At 36.0% G+C, this 19578-nt stretch overlaps 2 long non-coding RNA genes across 10 annotated transcripts; both read left to right on the top strand.

The window, feature by feature from the left end:
* Positions 1-1474: 1474 nt before the first annotated feature.
* Positions 1475-2408, top strand: LOC141363639 (uncharacterized). The gene is made up of 2 exons (XR_012369119.1): positions 1475-1628; positions 2174-2408. It is a non-coding gene; the product is annotated as an uncharacterized lncRNA (long non-coding RNA).
* Positions 2409-3701: 1293 nt separating this feature from the next.
* On the top strand, positions 3702-10706 carry LOC129421999 (uncharacterized). Of its 9 annotated transcripts, none has more exons than XR_012369255.1 (10): positions 3702-5237; positions 5303-5387; positions 5532-5664; positions 5777-5935; positions 6596-6766; positions 6852-6965; positions 7211-7298; positions 7395-7494; positions 7727-8731; positions 9250-10706. It is a non-coding gene; the product is annotated as an uncharacterized lncRNA (long non-coding RNA). The 9 variants fall into 9 exon arrangements; XR_012369250.1 differs by having other exon boundaries at positions 5497-5664; positions 7391-7494; XR_012369254.1 differs by having other exon boundaries at positions 3703-5237; positions 5592-5664; positions 7391-7494; positions 9250-10705.
* Positions 10707-19578: the final 8872 nt, after the last annotated feature.

Genomic DNA, 19578 nt, shown 5'->3' with positions numbered 1-19578 from the left:
AGTACCCCCTACCAAAAAGTTTTACATGTCTCCTTATTTAAAACACCTGATTCAACTCATCAGCCTCTTTCCCGAATGGTTAACATGTATCCCTAACAAGCTGAGGTGTGATAAATTAGGAGACATCTAAAACTTTCTGGGCAACCCAGTATCACGCTAAAGCGTGTAATAGACACGCTGGTCCACTAGATCAGGGGTCTTCAACGTTTTTTGGGTCGGGGACCCCTTAGATGAGAGAGGCATGGAGCAAGGACCCCCTGATACTTAATGTGTAAAACTGATATTTAAATAATCAGTAAGGTACAAGGGGCTGCCTTTTTGTATTAGGCACAACGCAAAGTGGAGTAAAGTACAACTATTGACCAATCAGAATCAAGGACTGGAACTGTTTTATAAATAGAAACAAACCATATCGTCACACAGCCATATATTAAGACAGTACATTGGCACTATTATGCTGTTGTTGTACATGCATAATTTTTTTGATAAGGTAGATTTAGTTTTTATATGAATATAATAATAATGATAATAATAATAATAATATGAGTATAATAATAATAATAATAATAATATAATATTATTTTAAGGTATTTGCAGTGTAATAGATTTTCTTTTTATTGTGAATTTACCTGAACCTGGGCTTTCAGTTTATAAAGATGACTGATGGTGAATGGCACAAAAACTGTCTATTCTGGTGGGGATAGAGGTTGTGCTACTTTATAATTCAGAGGTTTGTTGCCTTTCTCGTGTATCATCATTGTCATGAGTTTGAGTAAAGCAGGTTAATTTTCTGCATAGCTTCATATCAGACTCAGGAGAAAACATGCATCGAGTCTGCGCGCATCTCTTTGGGGCAACTTTTTGAGAGGCGGATTTCAACCTGACTATGAATCTTGCACTAAGCACCATGATGGTGCGCGTTTAATACATTTTTAAATGCGGCGATAGTTTTGTCAAAGTTTATAATGCAGACGCGGTGTGGCGTCATTTGCCTGTTGAGTTAGCGCTTTAAATCTGAACCGCGTGAAACAGCCGTCCAATTTCAGAAATATAACTCAGATGAGACAATGTCGCACTGATTCTAAAATAACTTTCTGAAAGAAAGACACACATGCCTATAAGATTTACCTGTTTTATGATGCCTTTTCTGCTGCTACTGCTGCTTCCTGAGTGTACATTTTTAATCTTCAGATATTTAATTTTGGTCCGCTTGCTAAACTAAACGCGCGCATTCGCGGTCACGCACGTGCACAATTTAAAGGGGACATGTAACGTTTTTTGTACATGTACGGTATTTTACGTTTTTAGCAAAAAATAGCTTGTGGTCAAACATCATTTGGCGGACCCCCTGCAGTTCCGTCACGGACCCCCTGGGGTCCGCGGACCCCCGGTTGAAGACCCATGCACTAGAGGATGCGTGTCAATGTCACGCTTTGCCTCCTCTAGGGAGTAGCGTCTCGCTGCAACCTGCGGTGGACATCCAACCCCGCCCACATCCAGGCGTGACGTCAGTTACCACGTCCATTCACATCTCACTCCAACACAGTAGATGGCGATACCTTATGTTGGTGCTTCCCGAAGAAGAGAGAAAGCACGAAGTTGAAGTACTAAAGTTGTTTACCACGTCGGTAAGTAAAAGTATTTTTTTCGAAAGCCTAATGTAATTCCAAAATTTATTTATATTAATACATATATTTATGCTTGATAAAATCATACGATATATTCACAAGGATTGTACTGTGGTGCACGTAACCTCTTTTGCTGCTGTTAACTTTACGTATCAGATATCTGTCAAGCCAAAGTAAAATAAAACTTAATGGTAGCTTGTTTTGAAAAATTGTTAAAATGTAAAACATTGATAACTTAAAAACTGTGAGTCATTTGTGTAGTTTATGCACATACAGCTTGATATGCCTAGTTGAACTTCACACATGCACGTTATTAACGTTCAACAGTGTTGATAAATTTGTTGATACATTCTTACAGGTTACTTTATCTAAAAAAAGAACTGAACTGTTCAGGACCACATCCCATTTTTACTGTTTGAACTGCAGCCAGACTGTAGTACGCAAGGAAATGCCAAATGCTTTATGACAGAAGAACTTACGGCATCTTCAGCTCCCTCTGTAGCTGCATGCTCCACAAATAAACCTTTATTTATTTTTTATTACAGGATTACAGAAAGAACATAAAGTGGAAGTTCATAAGGAACATTGGTCCAGCATGGTCCTGGGTAGAGAGTCACAGCAAGATATTCCTTGGAGAGGTGATGGAGCCTGTCTTTCTCCAGATGGATTTGTTTTCGAATATCTGGAGGATCTGAACACGTTTATTTCAAACTGTTATGAGGAACAAGGCCTGTACGGGCCATGAAATATTCTTGTTCAATAATAAATACAAGAAATGCCCAGTGAAGCAAGAAGTGTCTTTTAATTTATCTTTAAGTATCTGGGTGACCTGGACATATTCATGTCAAGTTGTTAAAGAACAAAACCTCTGAGAGTCAAAGCCATGTTACTAAACTTCTACTAAAGTGCAATATGACATTCTAGCACATGCCACTTTTGGTCTCATTACACAATGTTTCCATTATTAACATTTGGCGTCTATGCTCCACTGTCAATTCTAACGCACGCCACTTTGTGTTTCATTGCACAATGAAACATACAATGTTTACATCTATGAACGTTTATGCTCTATGCTGTATTATGTTGTGTTTTATACTATATTGGCTACTTCGTTGTGATTATACTGTATATTGTAATATTGTTGTGAATATTGTAAATTGTACAGTCATGCTTAGTGCTTCTAGTCTAGTGTATGAAACTTGTGTATAGTTTTGAACATGAAAACTGATATATATTTGTATTTATCATGAAGGCATCTGAAGCTTGCTCCACCAGAATGTCATTGCAAATGTACAGTGAAAATAAAGATCTTATATAATCTATCAAAACAAGTAATTTCTCTATTTAGTCTATATGTATGTATATTGTGTATGCTATTGCATATTGATCCTATAATTGACATATTTAGACTTTATGATGAAGTGGAACAAATGTTTAGAAAATTAAATGAAATAAACTCATGAAATTATGTTAAGCATTAAATTTACAATACTAAAAAGTAATGTCCACTTAAATGTAAACTTGTTTTGGCTATGTTACAATCAATCATATTAAATGGGAATTTATATCATTACATGCTGTAAAGGAATAAGGTAAAGCAAGCATATGTTATTGTTTAACCAATGAAATTAGCTCCGTTTATAATGTTTTTATGAAATTGGGGGAGGGTGGCCTAGATTTAATTTATGTCATATTAGTTTGGATATCGTTTACAAATATAAGAATACGTGTATTGTTAAAACGAAATATAACCTTTATTTAGATTCTAAGATTGCAATAAACTGCTTTAACATACTTCGATAGGATCAACGGGTTTCCGTGGGGAACGCACGCTTTGCCATATATGGGAGTCACGCGGTGACGTATTGGACGTGGGCGTGGCATCTGGCGTGACACTTGGATGTGGGCAGGGTTGGATGTCCACCGCAGGCTGCAGCGAGTCATACTTGCCTCTAGGCGTGAAAATGACACGCATTTATGAGGATGATAACCAATAGGGGGCGATAATTTCTTATTGCCAACAACTTCAACAAGAGAAGCGACGCAGTTCTCTGGAGCTCCATGGGTAAGGCTTTCTTGGAAATTTGGTGATTCATGTTACTAAAATTGAGTAAATCCTGTGTTTATGTTAAGTCTTTGTTGCAACGTCAGCAATATAATATCACCGCAAAGGCAACAGACAAGTCAGTGCACGCGTTTGGTCAGAATCCAATTCGCTCATATTTAGGACATAATTGTTTGTTCAGGTGCGGTCATTTAAGAAATCCTAAAGTTGGTGCAGCATAACATTTAATTTGCGTGTGTGGACTATGGAGTTATCTATAGTGGTTTTTACGTTACTAAGGTCAGAAACATTATTGGATGACTGTTTGATAATCAGCTAATGTATTAATCACAGAAAGCTGCAGTGACTGCATTATATTATGTTGCTAAACAGTTGTTCTGGCGTTTTTAAACCAGTAGTTTTATTAATTTCGCGCGGAATACAGTTCATGAAATAAGCTCTAAATGAAAAAAATAACCGTTTTAAGTGAATAATTGTGTTCATTGTAAATCTGCTCATCTAAACATACAAGGCGGAACCAATCGATCACAGAGAGCGATCGCTGCTGACACCGTCAGCAGCACTTACATTCAGATTACAATAATATTTCACATTATTACATTCAGATTACAATAATATTTCACATTATAAGTGTTTTTATATCAAATAAATGCAGCCTTGGTGAGCAGAATAGATTTATTTAATTATTTAATATTATTTATATAATAAGGCTAGTTTGTGCAGTTACATTATGTCAATTGATCGTTAGAAGGGATTAAAATTGATTGTGTTATGTTCTGTAATTGTTTTTAATAAATCTTTCAGAAGAAAGTGTGTAAAAGTTTGACTACAGTAACCATATCTAACCAAGCTTCAAGTACCAAGATAATTATTTCATTTATTTCTCATCAGATCAACTGTTCATTTATGCAGTTTATGCTTTATTTATAGGTAGCATAACTGTTACCTTTTTGTTTACAGTTCTGCATATATAATATGACAAACCTAGGAGACTTTGCTGTAAGAGAATTAATCATGTTTTTGTTTTCTTTTCTCAGGTCCGGTCAGTACCCACCACCCTTCCCTGTTAACATCACCCACAGTTTATACTTTTTCTTAGAAAACCAACGGCTCTTTTAAGAGCCACTTCAATAGACCCTTTTACAGCCCACGTGATCAAATAGCCTGCGTGCGCATTTTGGCAACGGAAGTGATGTTATTTCCCAGTGGTTCTAACGTGTAAGCAACTCAGAAAGTTTATTAAAACGATTTCCCCACATCAAAACGTCTGGTTGTAGCATTTGGTTGCACTAATATAATATATGTTTAGTATTTGGCCATCTTCTAACGTCTTCTATCCACTCCACTATAGTACACGGATCTGGTAACTGTGTAGAAGATAAGTCAACTTTTTAAACTAACTTTCTCTGTCTGTGTTGCTTCACTGCTGATTCTTGCCGTGCTTCCGTTGCCAAACTGCGTGCGCATACGTTGCCACGTCATCATTGTGTACAAACAGTAAAAGGGTCACTCACTCACTCTTTCGCAAGCTTCTCTGTTTTCAAGTATTGTAATTTTATTCATTTCTCACTGTCCAAAACACCTATGCCTCTTTGTCTGACCAATGTAGTATTGTTGAAATGGCTGCTGAGCAAGACAGAGGGAGAGCAAAGGATGTTATTTTCATAGCAGACATGCTTCTTTCTCAAATCAAGGTGAGTATATTTGTTGAGATTGTGTTCTTGCAGTATTGTGATAATTCTAAAGTGTGCGATTTAGAGTGCAAAAATTGTGTGAACTGCTCAAGAGTTTGCTGTATTTCAGTATTACCATACAAGGCACACTTTCTTTTATGCAAGGCAGAGGAACCCAAGGGCAAAGCAACAGCCATTAAAGGGAGTACATTTAATGTCAGATAGGTGGAGAAAATGCTGAAGGACGTCCACTACTAAAAAGCAGCAGAAGTGAAGAGATACAAAGCTTCAGCTACAGGTATCCATGTTCTACCAGATTATTTGTGATTTGTCAGCCTCATTTTTTCTAAGCTATATTACTGTGCCCATTGTTAATGCTTTCTCACAAATTATTGAACTTCTGTTTTCAGTCTGTTTATTGCCTACAGTGAGACCTCCACATTTCTGCACTTGTGATCATGCAAACATCCAGTGTAGAGCACTTCACCTGCCCGGCATGTACACCCAACAATGCTCGCTCTTTGTGCAGATGGCAACAGAAAAACCTACAGATTCCGTCAGTCAAAAGAGTTAGTTCTTTTACTCTTGTAGTTTTAAGGAAATAGAAACTTTTTGATTTAAATCCATCATTTGAAATGTGTAATTTTTGCTTTATTAAATAGTTAATGTATCCCAGCTGTTGTGTGCTTATATAATACGTAAGGAATATTTGACAGTGGGCTGCTACGCAGCAGGTGTGCATTATTTTCAAATAATTTAAAGGACTGGAGTCAATTATTCTGCTTATACCACAGTTACCACAAACATTGCTTTGGGTATTTTAAGACATTTGGCAGGTTAGGTGTGCGTTTTACAAAAATAATCATTTGGATATGGGAATGTGTGCTGGCACCCAAAGTGGCTAGTTTAATAGCTTGGTCATTCATTATTACATATCAATTTGTCACCCTGACTTTCAACTAGTTTGTGTACCTGGAGTAGAGAAAGCAGAAGATTAACTTTTTAATGCTCCATGAATCCTGAAAAACCTTTAGTTTAAAAGTAAACCTTTATTGTCTACAATCATTATAAAGATGCCTGTTGGTGTGATGTAATTTGAAACTAACAGAAAAGTAAGCAAACTTGATGAAGAGGGCCTTCAGGTGGTTGTTTGCAGACACGGAGTGCTACTCAAAGCTCTTAATATGCCGGGGAGTAATATTTTCTTATCCACCTATACCTACCTGCAGAAGGAGCTTCAAGCAGCCACAAACGGAGAGTTCTTTTGAACAGATATTGCTTGCAAGTATTGGCCATACCTTGAGAAGGCGTCAGTCTCCATGTTGGAACTCAGACCTTTACTGCAGATGAGACCTTTCCTTTCTGTCATGCATGCCAAGGCTCATTCAACCAAGTGTCAGGTAATGCATATTCTTTATCGTACCATTTGAAACTGTATTCGTATTACTTATTAATACACTGTAACTGTTTATGGTTGTAATATAGGTGTCACACATTTGTTAGATAATCTGGCAAAGATCAGGAAGGTGCTGGTACAACTGCAGTTGAGGAGGTCAAAATGGTCAACAGCTACCTGTCTCGTTGTGGCCTCACAACCAAGTATCTAATTGATGCCTATTTATAATATTTAGGAAACCTGTCTTTATTTTTTCACTTTTTTATTCTTTCTGTCTAGTACTTTGAGATTGCATAAGAGTAAGCTGTAACTGTTCAAAGTACATAAAAAATTGGCATGCAGTTCTCTCTTAAATTTTAAACTCAATTGTCAGTTTCTGGATTAATTGAAATACGACAAGCATTAATGGGACCTTTCTTCCTTCATCACATACATGTCTTGTTAATAGCCAGGAATGACATGCTAACTGTCCATGCTATTGGGTGGAACCAACGGAAGCAAGAAGGCCTTCAGCATTATCCAGCAGATACATCAAGGTCTTATATTATGACTGAGTTATATAGACACAAAGATTTTTCTCACTTTTAAAGATTGCAAGGACAAACATATTTTTATGGCATTCTTTCAGAAAGGCTGAGTCTCAGAGACGGGAAGATTTGAGCAGTGAACTGGGGTGTCCTGCGAACATTGTGAATCATTGGGTACAAGGTGTCTAACAAAAGGCTACTGATGGTAATGTATTTTATGGACATTATTGAAATTGGTTTACAATATTGCAGTGTGATAATCAATTTTGTAACTGAGAATCTTTGCCATGTATAAGTATTTAAGTAAAGGTATGTCCTGTTTTAATCGCAATAAACTTGTGTCCTTGTAAACTCCTTTGAGACATTAATTTGATTTGGGACATGTACAGCCTAAAAGACATCATAATCATTTACTTGTATTATTTTTTTTGCTTTAGGATTTGGTAGGTACCAGATGTGATGACCTACACAACCTTCAGAAATGAATTGAACAAATGTTTCTTAGTCTTCATCGAAAAGCCAGCCTTTATAATCACACTGGAATGTTGATAACTCATCTAAAACATTTAGTCATTTTTGTTGATTGCAGTTATACCAGGGGTATGTTGAATGCTGTATTCTGATTGGCTGAGAAATGTTCTGTGGGTATGCATTAATTTCTGATAACTGCACACCTAACTTGTCAAATGTCTTAAAAATAGGCACCAGAGCAATGTTTGTGGTAACTGTGGTATAAGAGGAATAATTGACTCCAGTCCTTTGAATTATTTGAAAATAATGCACACCTGCGGGGCATCCAGTTGGCGTCGTGCCTCATTGCACCAAATGTGCTTTTGCACCAAAAGTGCTTTTGAGAGAAACAACAGATAAAGAACAAACATAATATTTTTTGACTGTAATTTTAAATTATTGAATGACACAATTACAATATTCATTTTAATTTTACTGCTACTCTGAAGATTTAGTCCATTAGTTTTCATTAGGGTGATGTTGAAACTAGGTCTTCAGCAGGCTTACACCACATGTGATATAAGGAGAATTATTTAAAGGCTCATAAGCAGCATAAGAAGTTGTTCTTATATAGATATAAAGATAAAGGGAGACAATCTTTACTGTGTGAGTGTTTCTTTTTAACCTCTCATAGCCGACTTTCTGAATCAAATATTTTGCACCCTGCACCAGATTATGGGCTGTACATGCACTGCTTTTGTTTTGCTTGCTTTTCAGAATATACCAGTCAAAATTGTGTTTAAGATGTTGTTATTTGTGTGACTTCAGAATCCAGCAACACCCTCACCAAGAAGATTTCAAAAGTGCGCCTTCAAGAAGCAAAGATCATTGTGATGAGGGAGATGAGACACCACTGCACCGCACCTATCTCAGAAGCCTGGCTAGGAACATCAGGAAAATGATATCAGAAATGTCTTCAGGCAAAAACAGTGGTAAGAGGCTAACTTTTATTACCATCTTGCAATGATGCATACCATTGGTTTCTATAAATAAGGTTTACAAAAGTCTCAAGACACATGTTAGTTTCACATTCTGAAATCAAGTTCCTTTATCATTTGGTGATAAAAATCACAGCTAATCTAGATGATTAGACGCACTGAATAGCAAATACGACAATAAAACCCCACTCATTTTTAGATCCTGAAGTGTTACGTTATAGTTTTCTTGTGGTTGGATCTTAATGATCTGTAGTTCTTTACATAGAATAGAAACAAAGAAAATCAAGACACAATGAAAGCATGGCAATTGTTGTATATAGTTTAGAAAGGAGTACATGGAGGTATTTAAATTTATTTCCTAATAGTATAATGTAATTAGTAATACTAATGTGAAATCTTTAGGAATATAATTGGACCTTCATAATGAAAGCAGTATTAACATAATGTACAAAATAAGCATTAAGTAAAACCTCTAAGTATTTTCATGCATCCCTTCAATTTTTTCCTTTTAGGCAGTTTAAGTGAAGAGTGTTATCGCTGGCTACTGTGTCGTCTTCAGAAAAGGCTTGCAGATGTAGAGAAGAAGTTCCAAGTTTGCTCAAGTTACAGCCAGGCTTTAGGACAGTGTTCTTCACTCCCAACTCTGGAGAGCCGGTGTCCTGCAGACTTTGGCTCCAACCTTAATCAAACACATCTGAAAGCTAATCAATGTCTTCATGATCTCTAGAAAATCACAGGTACGTGTGTTTGATTGGGGTTGGAGCTGGGCTCTGCGGGACACCGGCTCTCCGGGATGGAGAGTGGAGAACACTGCTTTAGGACCAAATGCTGTTTCTCTGCTGGAGGATGAGCCTGAGGAGATACTGGAGGACCACAAAGAGCTGGATTATGAGAGTTCAGATGACATTTTGGATTTGGAACTCTGAACTGGTGTATGCATTTAGACTGTGTGTCACACTGAACTGCAGGTGTGTTTCATGGAAAACATAAAACTATTTGGAAATGTAATGGATGTCTGATACAGTGCTTTTATTTTAGACAACCGTTTCCTGCAGTCTGTAAGCAACATTAGCCTCATAGATTGATGGGAAACTACTGTTAAATAAGTTTTTGTATGATAATCCATATCTCCGTTTACAAGCAGCAGGTTAGCTATTAGGTTTCCCCTCCACCTCCGATGTTTCACAGACTACTCCTACAGTCAACTGTGTTGCTGCAACTTGCAAATGCCACAATCCTCTTGCAGTGGTTACTTCACCAAACTGTGCCCATATCATCTTGTCAACATAATGACATTTACTGTAGAAAAATGTGCAAATCTATTTTGCCTGTGTTACATATGTTACTATTATTGTTATATAGTTTTATACTGTATCAAGTTTTTTTCACAGTGATTGTGGATACTTTTGGAGTGAACTAACTGTATGTCATTAGATGAAATACTTTACATAAATGACTGATCAATAGCCTACCCATATTTGATGCATGAGTTAATACTGTTGTTACCTTTTCAATGGAAGGAAATGTTTTACAATGCCATTTTCTTGAGGTAACTATTAAACTGTTTCATATATGTACCTGCAAAATTGTTTGCTAAAGCGTTGTTTACTTTTCCCTGTTTTGAAAATGAGATGTTAAAACTGCTTTATTTATTTATGCCTTAAAAATATATGATAGTTTAATACAGGGTAAATATTAATAAAAACTTGTTAATTAGTTAGTATATACAGTTGTGTTGTATTATTTATGGCATAGTTGTTATAATTAATACAAGTTTTTCATTACACTGCTGCATAACTTTGCTCTAGATAATAGTAGGGTATTAATACTAGACAGTTCAAAGATGATTAACTTTTAAGTTATGTATACTATCAATACATATATTTACATATAGTATGTGTGAATGCTTTTGGTCTTTGATTAAATGCTTGTCAGCACGGGAAAGTGCTTTGTAAATAAAGTTATTTTTATTATTTGCTGTGTTTTCTGTATTAAAACCTAAAAGTTAGACATACTAAACTTAACCCAAAGAAAATGAATACAATAGGATAATTGGAGACCCTAAAATTTCTCTGGAGTGTTGTTTCTATTAGTAAATCAGTGATGGTGACCAGTCCGACTTGAGGGTGTAGCATACACCGCGTAGCCCAACCAAACGGATAAGCAATGGATGGATAGAAATAAATAGCCAGCCCCTAACATTTAGTGCCTAAATTTCAATCTGAAACACAATTATAAATAATGACATTTTAAATGATTTCTTAGCAATATCAGTATCTTTTTCCCCCAATACGTTTACCTTACTTAGGCCTATATGTGTCTGTGGTCAGGCTGTTAGCTTAGCAACTAGCATGAACTCGTTTGAATTCTTACAATATGTTTTATTGTTTGGCAATAGCATGTCTGTTAGAAAGTCACTTTATACTATAGTTTTTTTGAAAAGATGTAAACAATACTGGTCCAGAGGCACTTCCTGTTTCAGTTTGTGACTGTTATTTCACACATAGGCTATATCATTATCTTTAAGATGTTTGTTTAACTTTTTGACTCAGTTCTATATGTTCTGTTGGTTGTAATTTATCCCAACATTTATCTAGTGTTAAAAAACTGAAACAGGAAGTGCTTATCTGGACCAGTGTGTACATCTTTTGAAATGGTCTATTTACAACCCTAGTTTGCAAACCTAAGAACTACATATTTAACAGTCTATAATACACTGCAACAGGGAAATTATTTGTATAGTGTTTTTCATGTCTGGAATATTAAACCCTAATGGAAAAAACAGCATAGACCAGCATAATTCCCATGCTGGTTTGGTGCTTGTTTAGCTGGTCACCAGCATACCAGCACCAAAACACAACATATAGCATGCTGTTCTTGCTGGTATGACCTGCATGGGATTGGTGGTGGTATGCGATGACCACCAGCACCAACCCAGCATGGGAATTATGCTGGTCATCAGCAAACCAGCACCAAAACACATAATTTCCCTGCTGGAAAAAACAGCATACCAGCATGAGTATGCATTTAGGGTTATGCAGAAGTGAAGCACAGTAGTGTTGTCAGAATTAATAATTATACATGACAGCAAAGTGAAATTTAATTAATTTGTATCACATTTTGTGATGCTATCTAGTGATCACACCAGTACTCCTCATGATGGAAGAGTTCAAGGGCTTTGTAAAACAGTTCGTCTCATCATTGTAGTCCCTTTCCTTTTCTGAATGATGAGACTCGCATATGTGCATCATTTTTATAGTTCAGAGGTCAATATATCAAAGCAAAGCAACTGTATATTTGGTTTAGTCCTATGACAACATTTTTAATTTCACTCTGCCCACTCAGCCCTTGTATCACACATTTCAAAGACATGAAATGGTCCAGTGCATTTGTCAGACATAGTATTCAATTCCTTAATGCATTTTTTTCTTATTTGAATCAAACACTACTGTGGGCCCCATAACAGTGTCATTATAGATGGCCCTCAAAGCAGCAACAGTTGAGGGGGGCTGATCACATCCCAATTAGCTTCAAGTAATGTACTGCAGAACTCCAGTGTCCATCCTCTTAATTTTATGTCTGTCTGTTTGGGCTGTGCACATATGGGTAAGTGGTTATTTTCAGAATCATCATCTATTTTAAAGAGCTATTATATGACACACTGATGTTTTAAAACTTTTCTATTGCTCAGAAGTTCACAATGCATTTGGCAACATTTAAATGATGGTGTGATTACTCAACACCTTATGTATTGTTGGTTTATATACTGAGACTATTTCTGGTGCACTTATGTATTGTTGTTCTTGTGTTGCTCTTAATGCTACCTCATTTGTAAGTCGCTTTGGACAAAAGCATCTGCAAAATTATTAAATGTATAAACAATTACTTATTTCCCACCATCAATCTTCAAGTAAAAAAAGCTTTGTATAGAGTTGTCTATCAACATTAAAAATTGAGGTGCTCTAAACCACATCATTTCCATTGCTTGATAGATAAAATGTGTAGGTAAAATATGTGATCAATTAGAATGGATGATTGATTTGTTTTTAACAACACAAGACAGGCAGAACAAAATATCTTGTTTCTAGAAACTAAACAGTTTTCCTATAAATAATACAAGGATCAGCAGCTATGGATGTTTTTTATTCTCTGAGCAAATACATTTTATGTTGTCTTGAATGTTCACCAAGTAGACTTTTTAATAAATAGTGTGTGTGTGAAAATAAAGAAACCAATGAATTCCTCAATGTTTATTGAAAAAAGTAAAGTAAATAGACTCACTGTACTTAACATCATTACATCACAGTAGGATATAACATCAATTAAAACAGTTAAATTGACAATAATTTGATTGCAAAACAGTTTTAACAGTATTCAGTATTAATATCCAAAAAAGAGCAAAAAAGCAAGTGAAAGGATGAGCGATAAAAGGGTCCAGGAAACAATGGTTTGTTTAAAACATAAAAGAAAAACAAGTTACACAGAGAAAATAATAGTGCTTCTTATTGTATCAGGTCCCCAAGAAGATGCCGAAGCACTAACAAGTGTCCCCATCCACCACCCACTCCAATGGCCACTTCTTTTATCTGTAACACAAAAAGAAAAAATGCGATTACATGTTTGGTTGGGCAAATAAACTGTAGACACATTAAAGGAGAACACCACAGTTTTTCAATATTTACTATGTTCTTACCTCAACTTAGATGAATACATACATATCTTTTTTCAACGCGTGCACTTAATCTTTGTACAATGCTTCTTGAATGTGTTAACATTTAGCCTAGCCCCATTCATTCCTTAGGATCCAAACAGGGTTCAATTTAGGAGCCACCAAACACTTCCATGGTTTCCACACTTTCCATGTTTTGTTTTGTGCCACCATACTTACTCGTGTAACTACTCATGTAAAGAGTCTTTAAATATGGAAAACATGGAAGTGTTTGGTGGCTTCTAAATTCATCCCTGTTTAGATCCTAAGGAATTAATGGCGCTAGGCTAAATGCTAAAGCATTCAAGAAGCACTGTACAAAGATTAAGTGCACGCATTGAAAAAAGATATGTATTCATTTGTCTAAGTTACATAGTAAATATTGAAAATGGTGGTGTTTTCCTTTAAGACACACATTAAAACTTCAGCTGTTTTCCTAAAGCTGTGTTTTGGTGGGGTTTTATTAAATCACAGTAGGATTTGCAAGTCAACAATGCAAAAGAAAGCCTTCATTGTTCTTTTACATCAATTTTGTGTTAAAGCATTACTTGACTTATTGCATTTTGTTCTGGTAACTCCAAAGAGAGGAATGTGAAGTTCACATTTAACTTTAAGACAACATTTGTGATAAACGAATCACAATGTTAACATTGTTTATGTCTCAATTTGGTGTTTTTAACAATTAAAGACAAGCCATGTGCAAATTCATTATTCAACAACTTTGTCTTTAATTATATGGAGAAAATATTCCGCAGTCTAATTCCCCGTAGTTTAAAATCACCTGCGTTTCCAATGTCACAAACATAATATAACCAATCACATCAACACAGTTGAACGCGTGCATCAGTAGTATGTATGCATGTATGTATGTGTGTGTGTATGTATGTATGTATGTATGTATGTGTATATATATTCTAAGCTCAGCAGTTATGCGTCTAGACAGTGGTCACCTATCCTGGTCCTTCAGGTGTGTTTGATTAGGGTTGGAGCTAAAATCTGCAGAGACACCGTCCCTTCAGGACCAGGATTGGTGACCACTGGTCTTAGACCATATACATATAAGTAGATGCTACATACAGATGTTTTAGCTGTGCAATTGAGTAGATTAGCATATTCATAGATCAGCGCATACAATGTGACAAGCAAAACTTTTTTTATATTATTATATTATATTATTATTTTTTATTATGATGTTCAAAGATGCATTTTAACTGATACAATTCTTGACTAGAATGAGACTTTAAAGAAAAGCACATGAGCAAGGTAACAGGGAAATCTATATAAATACCTAGAGACAAGGAAAGCTCATTTTGCAATGATGCCAAAATCTTACATTTTGTCTCGACCTAATCTTCTACAAGGAGTTTAATGGGTTGACAAATCCTCAGAACTATGACTTCACGCAGGCCATTTAGTTTGGGCATACTACCTTCATTTCATTATTTGCCTAAATTGTTTTGCATGTTAATTGTGGACAGTAGGTGTTAGTGGCAATTAGATATACTGACAACAGATTAAAATTAACAGTGAACATGCCACTTCTCATTGGCATGACTGAGACGTTGTACATACCAAAGTTTGCACGGCTCCCACTCCACCTGCTTCCATTTCTGGCCCTAAAAAACAGTGGGACTTTTTTAGTTTCAAATATTTACTGTGTTTACCAATAAGTTTAAGACCATTACATCAATAACAAAACAAAAAAAAACTATATCATCCCTTTTTAACTGGAACATTATATAACCCGTGTATTGTTTGAGTTGTATTACATTTAACCTTAATAACTCTGGATTTGGCAACCCTCTTCACAGGGTAAAAATTCCTGTCACATTGTGTGGGCATTCAGAATTTCTGAATAATACATTTTAGAAAATGGAATGGGAGTAATAGTCTGAATTTTTTTTTTATATACACTCCTTAAATCAAATCCGTACTTTCCCATAGAGTGCAAGAACCACCATGTACAACAGTTTCCACACTGCAGATAAGTACTGTTCATTAATTCACAACAGACTGTAATACACTACATACTAGTGCTGCACAATTAATCGCATGTGATTGTAATGCGCATCTCGTCAGTAAATCTCGTCCTTGTTTAGTAGTAAATGGCCATCAGCTGCTTTCAGATGGAGCGCATTTACTACACAGAGCCGTAGTTCACTGACAAGAGGGGAAATATTGCATTAATAATCGCACGCGATTCATCCTACTACATAAATATCCCCTCCTGAATTTAAAGGCCATTGCTGATTAATCTAGTTAGATTGTGATCTTTTTCCCCATCAACCAATTCAAATTTAGCTTAAAAGTCATTTAACTGTCCGTTGTCAACACACCTTTCCTTTGATCTGGCCGCACTGTAGTCAGAGCTGGAAAGCCTTCTTTCACACCATCTGTTAACAACAGAGAAACATTTAAAATGTAGAAATTATTATGAAAATTAGTCCAGTTTATAATAAAAACTTATTTTCATAAAGGCTGCACACGGTGAGCACTGGACGCAAAAGGTCTTGTACAGTCAGTAAGAAATAACGCCATCACAGTAAAGTAATCACAACAAAAAATAGCCTATTATTCCACAGCTTTATAATCTCAAATAGACAGTATATACTTGCATGGACACTTGCACGTGACTGGGCAACTGGCCAATGAAACATGATCATTAGCAGTTCCAAGTGGGCTCTAAATCTAACGCAACTAAGCCACACAGTCAACAGAAAGTATGCAGTTTTTCTTTATGATATTATGCAATGAAATATTGTGATAAAGGTACAGAGTCAATATATATTGCACCCCTAATTGGAGCCCACCAAAACGATGTCTTAGATATAGGCAAACACAGGCATGATTTAAGTTATGACAACAGCATTTCATGGAATTTGCCAAACACACACAAAACTGTTGTTTGATTGATGGTACCTCTCGTCAAAATTCATGAAATGCTGTTTTCATTACTTAAAGTGGTGGCCAAAATGATTAGAACACCTGACAGATTATTAAACCCACATGGGCTATGAGATAACATTACCGATAAAGTTCTGAGGAAATATATTGACACTATGCCAGAGAGATGTGCTGCTGTAATTGCTGCAAAAGGTGAACATACCAAATAATAAAGTTAAAAGTGGATAAAAACAGTACGACTCACCTCATCTGATATTTGTTGTGCTCAAAGCAACCATTGTTATGAAAAGTAATCATGTTTTGGAAACAAACAAAAAAAATCAATATTTCAGATCTGTCAGGTGTTCGAATAATTTTGACCACCACTGTATATAAATATCAATTTCTGCAACTCCTATTCCAAATGCTTTGAATGCAGGGATCCCAGGACTCTTAATTTGATTACAGTTTCACATTACACAAAGTAAGAGTATGGTTTTTTATAAAGCTTAGAATTTATTTTCAATGCACTTCATAAAGCTCCTTTTTTGCTTACCTTTTCCAAGAGAAACTGGGGAGGCTCTTGGGGGTCCATCTGGGTAATGGGTTTCTTTTCCCAGATTGCTGCAGTGGGGTTGCATGGTGTCCTGAGGGTCCTAAAAGGGATACTGGCTGTCAAATTGGGGACTTTGGTGGTGCAATAAGGGCTGCTGGTGGTCCAGTTGGAGCTGCTCTGGTATGAGGCAGGGCCACTGGTACCTGGAGATCAGGTTGGGCCATTTGGATTCAACTCGGGCTGATGAGGTTTTATTGACTTGTTCTGCAACACCTTGTGAGGTCCCGCCTACATTTTCGAAATACAGAATTATTTAGAAAACACTGATCAACCGTTTTAACAATTTTATAGACCAAACACCTTAACAATTATTTTAAGAGAAAAACGACAATTAAAATAATCATAATAAATTGCAGCCACAGTAGTAACAAGAGATGTAGACCTTACAAATGTAAAAAGTGCTTATTGTTCTACCAAACAGTAATAATTTAAAATAGAAATGTGATGGATGTTTGATAGTCTGGATGTTGACCAATTGTGCCACTTGTTCTACTGATATACTGAAATTGTATAACTACAATATTCATATTTAGTATTTACAGTGTCTACCAATTCAATGTGATAGTAAATGTTATAAACAAATGATAAAATATATGCAATTGTAAAGTTACTCTGATAGGACCAGTGTTATCACCTTTAGGGGTGGTTTCCTGGTCAGAGTTGATACTAGTCCCAAAGTAAAATGCATGTTTGAGCGTTTTAATTAGAAAAACACCTTGTACTGACATATCTTAAAATACACCAGTGCCAATGTTTGGTCTCTAGATGCAGACACTGGTTGCTTGATTAGTAGTAAATCACCATCACCTGCTTTCAGATGGAGCAACATTTACCACACAAAGCGAAGTACACTGACAAGCTACGCAATATTGCATTTATCATCGTTGACAAATTGCCTGTGACAATGAACTGGATATTGCCTAGCTTTTCAGAGAAACACAGCTTTGTGTAGTAAATGCTGCTCCATCTGAAAACAGGTGATGGTGATTTACTGCTAATCAAAGAACTGACTTCACTGATGAGATGTGCAGGACAATTTCATGCAATTTATCCTGCAGCCCTATTTGCAAGCGTTTGTAGAATAAAATGTCAACCCTTTAATCCACATTAGAGTTCAAGCTTAGTTCAAGCTTAGTTTAATATCGTCTGTCGTCCTGTGTCTGGACTGGATCATCTGGTGTGTGCATTTAATTTTATTTTAGATTAAACTGACAACCAAGCAGATGGAGTTATTAATGTTATTTTATTGATACTTAAACATGATCAGCTACATAAAGCTAGCTAGCTTTTAACCTCTCCCAACACTTGAGAGCAGTTGTAGCTGCAGTGATAGCTGCCCACTGTTCAGTGTGTGTGTGTTTACTACTCACTAAGATGGGTTAAAAGAATAGTTCACACTGTCATCATTTACTCACTCATTATTTTAAACCTATGAGAGTATCTTTAGTCCTTTGAATGCTAAAGATGATAATTTGAGGAGCAAGGATGGCAAGGATGCAGTTGACAGTAGTCAGTGACTTTCATAGTATTTGTTTTAAATACTATGGAAGTCAATGAGCAACATCATCATACATTATCAAAATATCTTTTGTATTCAATAGACAAAGGGAATTCATGCTGGTTTAGAACAATTTCAGAATGAGAAAATAATGACAATGTTAATTATTTGGGTGAACTATCCCTTTAAATTGCATGGGTCACTTTCGAGCATGCATTCAACACGTGGTGTGTGTGTGTGACACATTTGTCAAAAGTCAGTTGTAAACTAAAAGCATCAATCACAAGCTGAGTACTACATTAGTTGAGAGAAGGCACCACATTTTTACCTGTAATTTTTAATACATAAAAAAATAATCTTACCTTGAATAGGTTCTTTAATCTTTCCAAGCATGTAATGGATGTCTCAGTCAAGTGACAACGGGGTGTCAGAACCTCAGACCCCCAAGCATTTGGTTTTCTTCCAGGCCTTGACAAATACAAAACATAACAAACACGCAAAATAACATATATATGTTGTATGTATGTATGTATATAAAACAATAATCGCAATTTCATACCAGCATATCTTCATCATGCACCCAGCTCTCCCGCTTCTGATCAAATTTCTTCAGTTCTTTTTTACCCGAAGCTTATGTGGCTGCTCTACCTTGCATGTGTTGCAGGTTTTGCAAGCTACATTTAGTTGTGTATGGCAGACCACACACTTTCTAGTTGTTGACCCCTGGCCTGGCATTTCTAATAAAGATAAGAGTAAACGGGAGAGAGTGAAAGAGACTTTGAGAAGTACAAAGCAGGGCAAGATTAAAAAAATTAAAAAGCAATACTTACTTGAGGAGAGTGAGTGAGTGAGTTGATTATTGAAGTGGCTCTTAAAAGAGCCGTTGGTTTTCTAAGAAAAAGTATAAACTGTGGGTGAACAGGGAAGGGTGGTGGGTACTGACCGGACCTGAGAAAAGAAAACAAAAACATGATTAATTCTCTTACAGCAAAGTCTCCTAGGTTTGTCATATTATATATGCAGAACTGTAAACAAAAAGGTAACAGTTATGCTACCTATAAATAAAGCATAAACTGCATAAATGAACAGTTGATCTGATGAGGAATAAATGAAATAATTATCTTGGTACATGAAGC

This window comes from Misgurnus anguillicaudatus, chromosome 4 (assembly GCF_027580225.2).
Source record: "Misgurnus anguillicaudatus chromosome 4, ASM2758022v2, whole genome shotgun sequence".
NCBI classification, from domain to species: domain Eukaryota; kingdom Metazoa; phylum Chordata; class Actinopteri; order Cypriniformes; family Cobitidae; genus Misgurnus; species Misgurnus anguillicaudatus.
Note: the sequence above shows the minus strand (reverse complement) of the source record. Positions and strands in the feature narration are given on the sequence as shown.